Raw genomic sequence first — 11,074 nt, 5'->3', positions numbered from 1 at the left:
TTTCCCTTTTTTTTTTTACTTCTTTTTTTATTTTAACATTTTTTTCTTTATTGCTTTTTAATTGTGTGGGGTATTTATTTTTAGCTATTTATTTATTTAATTTTAATTGCGTGGCTTGTGTATTTAAATTCTTAAATGACGAATGGTTAAGACGTTATTTTAGATACATATGTTTAGGATGGTAATTAGAATTAGATCACAACCATTAATCGGTTCTCTTTCGCATTATTAAAAGAAGCAAAAAAATAAAATGGCTACTCTCCTTGTATTCGACCCATAGCTACCCTGATTCTTATGCTTACGGTTACATTTTAAAATCTCAAACAAGTTATTGACGCTATTGTAGGGTAGACAGTTTCATGTTATTTTTTGCTTTATTTTAGTTGATCAGAGTGCCTTGTTTGCTCTTTTTTGTTTTTCCTTTTCTTTTTATTGAATTCCTGAGAAGAACAACTTGCATTAATAGTTGTATCGGTGAAGGTCGCCATGCCTCATAGTATGATAAAGACAGGTTTTGCCCTGTAGCAATACCTCATGAATTGACCTGAGCAACCCCATATCCCTATCGGTAAGCTCCCAAAAAAAGTCAAAAAAATTATAAAAAAAAATTTACTATCCATTCTTTTGTGCTTGTCTTACTCTAGTTGTGGATAGTTTTCTGTTGCATGAGTGTTAGGTGGGTACGTAAGACTAAGAATCAGTTAAAAAGAAGAGATCCAACAAGTAGTAACCCTATACATTTGCTCTCTTTAAAACCTTTCAATATAGAAAACCAACATCAAAACCCTTTCACCTAAATCTCTGAAAAATAGGTTCTACCCTGCTATAACAGCCCAACCTTCCTGCATAGTTCTACCACAAGCCCAGGGCAATAATTTTGAACTCAAATCTCAATACATCACTATGTTGTTCCACTTCAATGGGTTGACCTCTGAGGATGTATACCTATTTCTAAGGGAATTTGAAGAGGTATGTGTTCTAATTAAGATCCAACAGCTTTCTGATGATGCTGTTAAGCTTAGGTTTATCATTTTTGCATTAGAAGACCAAGCTAAAAAGTGGTTATATGGGTTACCCACAAATTCTATAACCTCATGGGAACAGTTCACAATTGTCTTCCTTAAGAAGTTTTTCCCAACTCACAAGACCAATAAGCTTAGAAGTGATATCCTTCAGTTTAGGCAAAAGTCTAGTGAGTCATTTTCCAAACTTATGGAGAGATTCAAGGATCTACTCCAAGACTGCCCTCACCATGGCCTACACTTATGGCATTTATGTCAAACAATTTATGAGAGTATTGATTACCCAACTAAACAAATGATAGAGTCTAGAGTCTATGTGCCCTGAGGGATTCACATCCTTTACAGATGAAGAAAATGCATGGGAGTTCTTACTTGACTTAGCTGAAAAAACCCGTGAGTGAGAATCAACCCAAGAGAGTGAAATAACCATAGGAGGAAAAAGATATTTCGGGGATTAGATAGTAGCCAAGGAAGCCCATTTGGATAGCCTAATCAAGAGGATTAAGGCTATTGTTCCTAGAGAGCCATCATCAGTCAATTTGGTTAAGATTTGTACTTAGTGCCAATCCCCTGGGCATGTCATAAAAGAATGTCCTGACACCTCTGAGGGCACTTATAATGATAGTGTTAATGCCTTATACTAGAATAATTCATATAGTAACACCTACAATCCATGATGGAGAAATCACCCAAAGTTCTCTTGGAATCAGGGCAACCAAGCATGGCCTTCCAATTTTCATAATCAAGGTCAACCTGGACCCCAAAGGCCTATGCACAACAATTTTTTTTTCCAAAATACTTTTCCTAGGTCAAATGTAGGACCTCAGGCTAGTTTTCCTAAGGCCCCCCTCTTATCATCTTATCAAAAATTTACCAACAAGGGAGAGGCAAGTAGAATAAATGATTTGAAAAAAAAATATGGTCCTCCTCATGATAAGCCATCAAAATCTTACAAGAGAACTCACCCAAGTTATCTCAATTATGCGTGAGAGGGAGAAACTGGGTAAAACCCTAGGCATCATCAGTCTGTTAGTTCACAAGCACCAACTAATGCATCATGGAATATAATATAAGGTCAGACCCAATAAGGGCCCTCTAACTAATGTAATGTTATTTATACTCTTAGGAGTGCAAGAGAGTACTAACATAGCGTTCTTAAATCTTGTCCATCTATTACTCCTGTTAACTCTCCTTCAGTTGAGGACACAAGTATGCCTCTTATTCCAGGTTCGTCTGATGAACCTAAAGATTCTTTTGAAACTAAAGATGATTTGGTTGAGAAAACCAAAAATGATTCTTATGAAAAAGGGTAAATCCCTAACAGTTCTTATGTTCATCCTATCCTATTTCCTAATTGCTTGGTAAACAAAAAGAAGATTGCTCTAATGGATAAAATTTTAGAAGTCTTCAAAAAAACATAAACATATCACTAATGTGCCAAAAAAAAAAACATTCTTGGCAGATAACATTAGTTCTATAATTACTCAGCCTATAGCAGCCAAGTATAAGGATCCAGGGAGCACTACCATATCTTGTGTCATAGGCAACACCTATATTGAGCATACCTTACTTGACCTTGGTGCAATTGTGAATCATTTACCGTTTCATGTGTACAAGCAACTAGAATTGGGAGAATTGAAAGCCACTGAAACTACTCTTCAGTTAGCAGATAGGTCTATTAAGATTCCTAAAGGGATGGTTGAGGATGTCTTACTAAATGTGGAGGAATTTATTTTCCCTATCGATTTCATTGTGTTAGATACCAAGCCCTTCTCAACCAAGGATGAGATCCCAATAATTCTACGAAGATCATTCTTGGCTACCAGTAATGCATTAATCAACTGTCGGAATGGTTTCCTAAGGTTATCTTTTGGCAACCAAACTATTAAGTTTAACATGTTAAGGATAGGCAAGTAACCACATATGGAAGAAAAGATCAATATGCTTGAGGATTTTCTAAATTTTTTGGATGATTTAATTATCAACTTTGATATTGATTTTGATTCAAAATTCCAAGAGTGTATGGATGAGTTGGATGATGATAGTGAAAATTTCTTTTCTGAAGTCTTGAGTCTTCACACACCTGTGGAGCCCTTAGGACCCATTTCCAATTCCATTCCCAAACCTTCCATAGTTGAGCCCCCTAAGCTAGATCTTAAGGAGTTTCCATCTAATTTGAGGTATGCTTTCCTAGGGCTTGACCAGACTCTTTCTGTAATAATTTCTTCAAATTTAACTTCTAGCTAGGAAGAGAAGTTACTTAAAGTACTAAAAGATAATAAGGAAGCCCTAGGTTGGACCATGGCTGATATTAAGGGTACAAGCCATTCTATTATACAACATCATATATATCTTATGGAGGATTCCAAACCATCCACGAAACCCCAAAGAAGAGCTAACCCAATGATGTGGAAGCTATTAAGAAAAAGATCCTAAAGTACTTGGATTATGGAATAATTTTTCCTATTTCTAACAGCCAATAGGTAAGCCCAGTTCACGTAGTGCCTAAGAAGTCTGGGATGACTGTAGTTTCCAATGACAATAATGAACTAGTACCAACCCATGTCCAATCAGGGTGGAGAGTGTGCATAGACTACAAGAAACTTAATGTGACAACCTGGAATGACCACTTCTCATTGTCATTCATTGACCAGATGTTAGAGAGGTTAGCTGGATATAAATACTATTATTTTCTTGATGGATATTCTGGATATAACCAGATCTCAATTGCTTTCAAGGACCAACATAAGACCACTTTTACATGCCCATATGGAACATTTGCTTACAGGCGTATGCCCTCTGGCTTTGCAATGCCCCTGCTATGTTCCAACGATGCATGATGAGCATTTTTTCTGACATGGTCGAAAAATTCTTAGAAGTATTTATGGGGATGACTTTTCAATTCATGGGAATTCTTATTCGGTATGTCTTCATCACTTTTCCCAAGTTTTGAAAATGTGCATATCTAAGAATTTGATTTTGAATTGGGAGAAATGTCATTTTATGGTTAAATCTGATATTGTTTTAGGCCAGGTAATATCCAAGGAGGGAATTAAGGTAGATAGAACCAAAGTGGATTTAATTGATAATTTACCAACTCCTCAATCTGTTAAGGATGTTCGGTCCTTTCTAAGGCATACAGGCTTCTACAGAAGATTTATTAAGAACTTTAGTCAGTTAGCCCGACCTCTCACTTCATTACTTATCAAAGATCAAACTTTTGAGTTTTCTAAAGAGTGCCTAGAATCCTTTAAACAACTTAAGAATGAGTTGATCAATGCACCCAGTATTCAACCACCTGTTTGGATTGAACCTTTTAAACTGATGTGTGATGCTTCGGATTTTACTATAGCAGCGATTTTGGATCAAAGGATTAATAGGTTGCCCACTGTCATTTACTATACTAGTAGTACCTTAAATGATACACAACTCAATTATACAACAACTGAAAAAGAATTTTTAGCTATTGTGTTTGCAGTAGAAAAGTTTCGGTCTTACTTAGTTGGTTCACATGTGGTGGTGTATACTAATCATTCTGCTCTTAGATACCTAGTTCAGAAGAAGGATGCCAAAGCCCATCTCATTAGGTGGGTTTTACTTTTGCAAGAGTTTGATTTAAAAATTAGGGATAAGAAAGGAGTTGAAAACCTAGTTGCAGACTATTTATCCCAACTTTTCAATTCCTTGACTGTCGATTCTCTTGTCAACGAGAACTTTCTAGATGAATAGTTATTTACAGTGTCCAATGAACCACGGTTTGCTGACATAGTCAACTTCTTAGTTTTAGATGTGACTCCGGATCACTGGTCCACTCAAGATAAGTATAGGTTTCATTCACAAGTTAAGCACTTTTTCTGGATGATCCTTATTTGTTTAAGATATGTTCGGATCAAATTATCCGACGATGTGTTCCTGATCATGAGCAACATTCTATTTTCTCTTTTTTCCATGATTATGCATATGGTGGACACTTTGGACCTAAGAAGACTACTGCAAAGGTTCTTCAATACGGATTTTATTGGCTCACTCTTTTTAGAGATGCTTTTGATTTTTACAAGGCTTGTCCCGCCTGCCAATCTTTTAGCCGTATCAATAAGAGGAACATGATGTCTCTCAATCCTATTTTGATAGTTGAGATCTTTGATGTATGGGGTATCGATTTCATGGGACCATTCCCTAATTTCTTTGAAAATTTGTACATATTTTTGGCTGTTGATTACGTTTCTAAATGGATAAAGGCCATACCTTATAAATCTAATGGCCACAAAGTGGTGGTTCAGTTTCTCAAAAAAAACATTTTTTCCCATTTTGGGCACCACGTGCAATAATTAGTGATAGGGGTACTCATTTTTGTAATCGACCTTTTGAGACCTTAATGAAAAAGTATGGGATCACCCATAAGTTATCTACCCCTTATCACCCCAAAACTAGTGGCCAAGTAGAAGTGTCTAATAGGTAGATCAAACAAATCTTGAAGAAAATTTTTAATCCCAACCGTAAGGATTAGTCCCTTAGGCTCATTAATGCCTTGTAGGCTCATCGGACTGCATTCAACACCGACCTTGGTCAGTCTCCTTAATATTTGGTTAATGGGAAAGCTTATCACTTACCAGTTGAGTTGGAGCATAAGGCCTTTTGGGCCATCAAGAAGCTCAACTTTGATTTGTCTGATTCGAAAATTCATCGTAGGCTCTAACTATCTGAGTTGGAGGAATATAGGAATGATGCCTATGAAAGTTCTAGGATTTACAAGGAAAATACCAAAGCTTTCCATGATAAGCACATTCTATATAATTTTTTTACAATTGGTGATAAGGTCTTATTGTACAACTTTCGATTGCATCTTCTCCCTAGTAAGCTTAGATCCCGATGGGATCGATCGTTTATTATCTATAATATATATCCCCATGAGGCTGTGAAGATTCTGAATCCAGGAAAAGGGGTAATTTCAAAGGTTAATGGTCAGCTTTTGAAACCATTCCTCGAATTTCCTACTACTGGTAGTGAAAAGGTCATGGATCTCCATGAACTTCTTTACACTGATGACTAAATTTTAATCAGGTATGACCCCCTTGCATTGTCTTCACTTTTAATTTTTTTCATGCATTGAGGACATTGCAAAACTTAAGTGTGGGGGAGGGAAACCAGTTTTTTCTTTTTCTACTTTGTTTTGTTTGTTTTTCTTTTTATTTTTGAGCTTGCTAAGGATGAAGTCCTACTTTGGCTTTTGGCTAATAATCATACCATTTGGTTTCTTGATGTATGAAAATAAAATTTTTGACTAAGGTACCCATTTTGAACGTATAAAAACCCTGTTGAGAAGAAAGAAACAAGCTTGTGTCTTGAGATGAGACTTTCTTTTGAAAAATAAGAGACCCCTGTTTTATGGTGTTGGGCTAGATGTAAGTTTGTGGGTTCCTTGTACTTTTGATTTGGAGTTGAGACATTCTTTTTAATTTGGCGTGAGTTGACAAATGCACAATTTTAAATTAAGTGTGAAATGTGGTATAAAAAAGAATAAGAGTTGATTCCCTTGGAACTAGATAGGGTATTGTGCCTCAGGAAGCGTAGTGTCTTGATCGAAATTCCTAGGGTGGAAAATTCTGAAAGAACTCTAGCATCACTGTCTTTGTGGGCATATGCAAAAAATTAAGCTACATAGTAACTTGGGTGTCTGGTGTTTGCTCTACCATGTCATTCAGGCCAAAGGTAATGGAGTAGAATAGAGTTTATTAAGCAAAAAAAGGAGAAAAAATATACAAATGTCATTAATGCTAGGCAACATGTTTGGTAAAAAATACTCCAACACCTTGGTCATTGGATCCCTAGTTCTTCACAAGTGGTTTTTCCTTGAGATAAGGATGTTTTGGAAGAGATGAAGTGAGTTCCAAATTAAGAAATATGCTAGTGCCTGGAATTGGTAAAGGGTAACAAAAGTTCAAGTGTGGGGGTCCCTTATAAGAGGAATTATCTTTGCTACGGATCGGTATGGCCCTTACCTTTAACCAATGTTGGGATTTATTTATTCTGAATTTTGGGTGTATATTCGCTACAAACATCCACAAGATACAACTCGTCTACTAGGGGTGACCTAGGGGTTTAAAGGCTTATCGCATATGCTAAGTGCAACCGTGATTCCTACGAAAATGAGTTAGGTTTTTTATTTTTATTCTTTTTCTTTTTGTTTTTCCCAAGGACTAGCAAAGTCTAAGTGTGGAAAAATTCAGATGAGCACATTTATGTGTGAAATCTAGTGAAGTAAAATATGCACTTTACATCTTTAGAATGGAGCTACCTTGGGTTTTACTCTCTTTTTGTAGGTTTTATATTTTCAAGGCCTTAAGGACTATCGAGTGTTATATCTCTAATTTTACACATAAAGATGTCCTATTTCTTTTTATGGTTGCGAAGAGGATGAAATTCTGAGCAAGATGGACGTGTTCAATTACAAGTACACATTCGTTTGGTCAACCCTACAAGTGATTATTCTTTTTTTGCCAGAAAAAGAATAATAGATCAGAACTAAACCGAGATGCAGAACTAGCCCATCTGTAGTTGTCCTAAGGGTATAAGGAATATTTCAAAAGCCAACAAGGATTGATGGACCACATCTTTTAAGTGATTGAAGATTCGTTTTTGGTAATAACAACTACCTAGCGTAGTTGGTGAGTTGTGGTGTGCTAAGATAGTTGTACGCAAGTTTGAAGAAGAGAGAAAAAATAAAGAGAAAAATAGGAAAGAAAAAAAAAAAAAAAAAAAAAGACAAGGGCATGGATGGAATTTTCCATTAAAATAGAATATTGTCCAAATCCAAGCAAGAAAAATTGTTCAAAGGGGTTTTTTTGCTCAAGAAGAGAGAGAAAAATAGAAAAAGGGAGAAAAATAAGAAAAAAATGCCAGAAAAATCGTGGGAGATCTCTGTCCACACATTTTCTCTCTTCTCTCTCCTCCACTTCATCAACAAATAAAAAAACTTTTTTTTAGAAGTTAAAATCGTTAACTTCCCTCCCCCATTCTCTATATAATAGAATTAACACAATAGGAGGAGGGATTTCATTCTTCTTCTATGGTTTTTTCTTAGTTGCTCTATCTCTTTCTCTAGTTTTCTCTTTCTCTAGCTTTAGTTCTAAGTTTATGCTTTAAACACTTTTGTAAGTTCTTTTTATTCAATTAATGCAAGTACTTTTGTTTTTTATTCAGTCTTTTATTTTGATTTTTTAAACAATTGAAGTTGTAATTTTCAAGTTCTAGTTCTAGGCTTAGTTCTAGGTGACAAGAACAAGCTATGAAGCATGTCTTTCAAGTTTAATTTTTTTTCTTCAAATTTGTTTTCTCTAGTACTAGAAATTTCAGATTTTGTTTATTCAAGATCTGGTTTTTAGTACTGGTAGTATCTCAAATCGATCAAGTTTTCAGTTCAAGGGTTGAAGTTCAAGCAAGTAGGCTCATTCAGTAGTCTTCTCCCCCCCTCTCATTCCCTCTTCTGACTAACATTTCTTTTTTAATTTAGGATTTTAATTTCAGTCGTTACATTATTGCTATCCCGTTCCCCCAAGGTTCATGGCTAGTGTATGTGTTGGCTTTGCCCCTCCTAGTCATAGAACCATTATTTTGTTGTTTTTATTTTAATTGTCTCCCTTTCCCTAAATTCAAATAGAGTAACCCTTGTAAGAGTGACTTTCTGGTCAAGTAGGGAAGCTCATGTTATGATGCATCCCTCGAGCTAAGTAGAGAAACCTACTTGTGAGTCTCTCTCTAGCTTTATCCCTTTTTTTTACTTTATTTTTATTTTAGCATTTTTTCCTTATTTTTATTTTAGCATTTTTTCCTTTATTACTTTTTAATTACGTGGGGTGTTTATTTTTAACGATTTATTTATTTAATTTTAATTGTGTGGCTTGTGTATTTAAATTCTTAGATGATGAATGGTTAGGACGTTATTTTAGATACATATGTTTAGGACGACAATTAGAATTAGATCACAACCATTAATCGGTTTACTTTCATATTATTAAAAGAAGCAAAAAAATAAAGTGGCTGCTTTCTCTGTGTTCTACCCGTAACTACACTGATCCGTACACTTGCGGTTACATTTTAAAATCTCAAACAGGGGTCCTAAGGGCTCTGTAGGTGGTTGAAGACTCCAAACCTCAGACATAATTCCGTCATCAAAACCACAAAATTGTTCCATACATTCTTGAAATTCAGAATCAAAATCATTATCAAAATATGTCATAATGGAATCTGAAATTTCCTAGGGCATATGAACTTCCTTCTCATGGGGATTTGGTTGCTTACCCAATTTAAACACATTAAAATCCGTAAAATTATTGCCAAAAGAAAGTTTCATGGTACCGTTCCTACAATTAATTATGGCATCGTTGGTTGCAAGAAACAGTTTACTAAGAATAATTGGGATCTGGTCCCGAATGTTGGCAACTGGTCAGGTGTCTAAAACAATGAAATCAACAAGGAACAAAAATTCTCCAACTGTAAGTAAGACATCCTCAATCATTCTTTTAAGAATCTTAACAAATCTATCTACCAACTGAAGAGTAGTTCTATTGGCTTTCAATTCTCCCAATCCTAGTTGCTTATACACACAGCAAGGAAAAGATTTATACGTACGCAAAGGTCAAGTAAGACATGTTTAATGTAGGTGGTTCCTATGACACAAGCTATGGTAGGGCTTCCTGGATCCTTATACTTGGCTGCTATCGGCTAAGTAATTGTGGAACTAATGTTACCTGCCAAGAACGCCTTTTTGGGTACACTAGTGATACGTTTGTGAGTACACAAATCTTTCAGTACCTTTGCATAGGCAGGGATCTGGGATATGGCATCCAAAAGAGGGATGTTCACTTCTACTTTTTTGAAGACTTCTAAAATTTTATCCATGGGAGCAGTCTTCTTTTTGTTTACTAAGCGATTAGGAAAGGGGACAGGTGGAACATAAGGACTGTTAGTGATTTGCTCTTTTTCAGAAGAACCATGTTTGGTTTTCTCAACCAAATCATCTTTAGTTGCTTTAGATTCATCAGACGAACCTGAAATAAGAGGCACACTTGTGTCCTCAACAGAATGAGAGTTAACAAGAGTAATAGATGGAGAAAATTGAGGAACACTCTGTTGGTACTCTCTACCACTCCTAAGGGCATAAACAGCATGACATTAGTTGGAGGGCCCCTGTTGGGACTAACCTTATACCACATTCAGTGATGCATTAGTGGGTGCTTGTGAACTAACAGGCTAATGCTTAGGGTTAGGCTCTGGTTGATTGGGCAACATTCCTTTCTCCCTCTCACGCAAAATTGAGACAACTTAGGAGAGTTCTCTTGTAATATTTTGATGACTTTTCATGAGGAGGGTTATATTTTTTTTCAAGTTATTCAATCTACTTATCTCTCCAGTGTTGTTAAACCCAAGGGGCTGCTGATAAGATGACAGAGAGGGGGCTTAAGGAAACTAGCCTAAGGTCCTATATTTGGCCTAGGAAAAGTATTTTGGGCAAAAGGTTGTTGTGCAAAGGGGGCCCTTTGGTGTCTAGGTTGACCTTGATAATGAAAATTAGAAAGCCCTACTTGGTTACTCTGGTTCCAGGAGAAATTTGGGTGAGTTCTCTATCCTGGATTATAAGTTACTATATAGATTATTCTGATATAAGGCATTCACACTTTCATTGGAAGGGTCCCCAGAGGTGTTGGGAATTCTTCTATAATATGTCTAGGGGACTGGCTCCAATGGCACATCTTAACCATATTGACTGATTGTGGCTCTCGAGGAACAATAGCCTCAATCCTTTTTATTAGGCTATCCAAGTGGGCTTCCTTGGCTACTATCCCATCCATAAAATATCTTTTCTCTCATATGGTTCTTTCACTCTCTTGGGTTGATTCCATTCACGGGTTTTGTCAACTAAGTCAAGTAAGAATTCTCATGCCTTTCCTTCATCTGTAAATGATGTGAATCCCCCAGGGCACATAGACTCTATCATTTGTTTAGTTAGGTAATCAATACCCTCATAAATTATTTGACATAAATACCATAAGTCT

The 11,074-nt window shown here is 36.1% G+C and overlaps 1 non-coding gene across 1 annotated transcript; it reads right to left on the bottom strand.

The window, feature by feature from the left end:
* Positions 1–1,152: 1,152 nt before the first annotated feature.
* On the bottom strand, positions 1,153–1,259 carry LOC122058515. The gene has a single exon (XR_006133811.1). It is a non-coding gene; the product is annotated as a small nucleolar RNA R71 (small nucleolar RNA).
* Positions 1,260–11,074: the final 9,815 nt, after the last annotated feature.

The sequence above is a fragment of the Macadamia integrifolia genome, chromosome 12 (genome assembly GCF_013358625.1).
Source record: "Macadamia integrifolia cultivar HAES 741 chromosome 12, SCU_Mint_v3, whole genome shotgun sequence".
NCBI lineage: Eukaryota > Viridiplantae > Streptophyta > Magnoliopsida > Proteales > Proteaceae > Macadamia > Macadamia integrifolia.
This window is presented reverse-complemented; position numbering and strand designations above follow the sequence as displayed.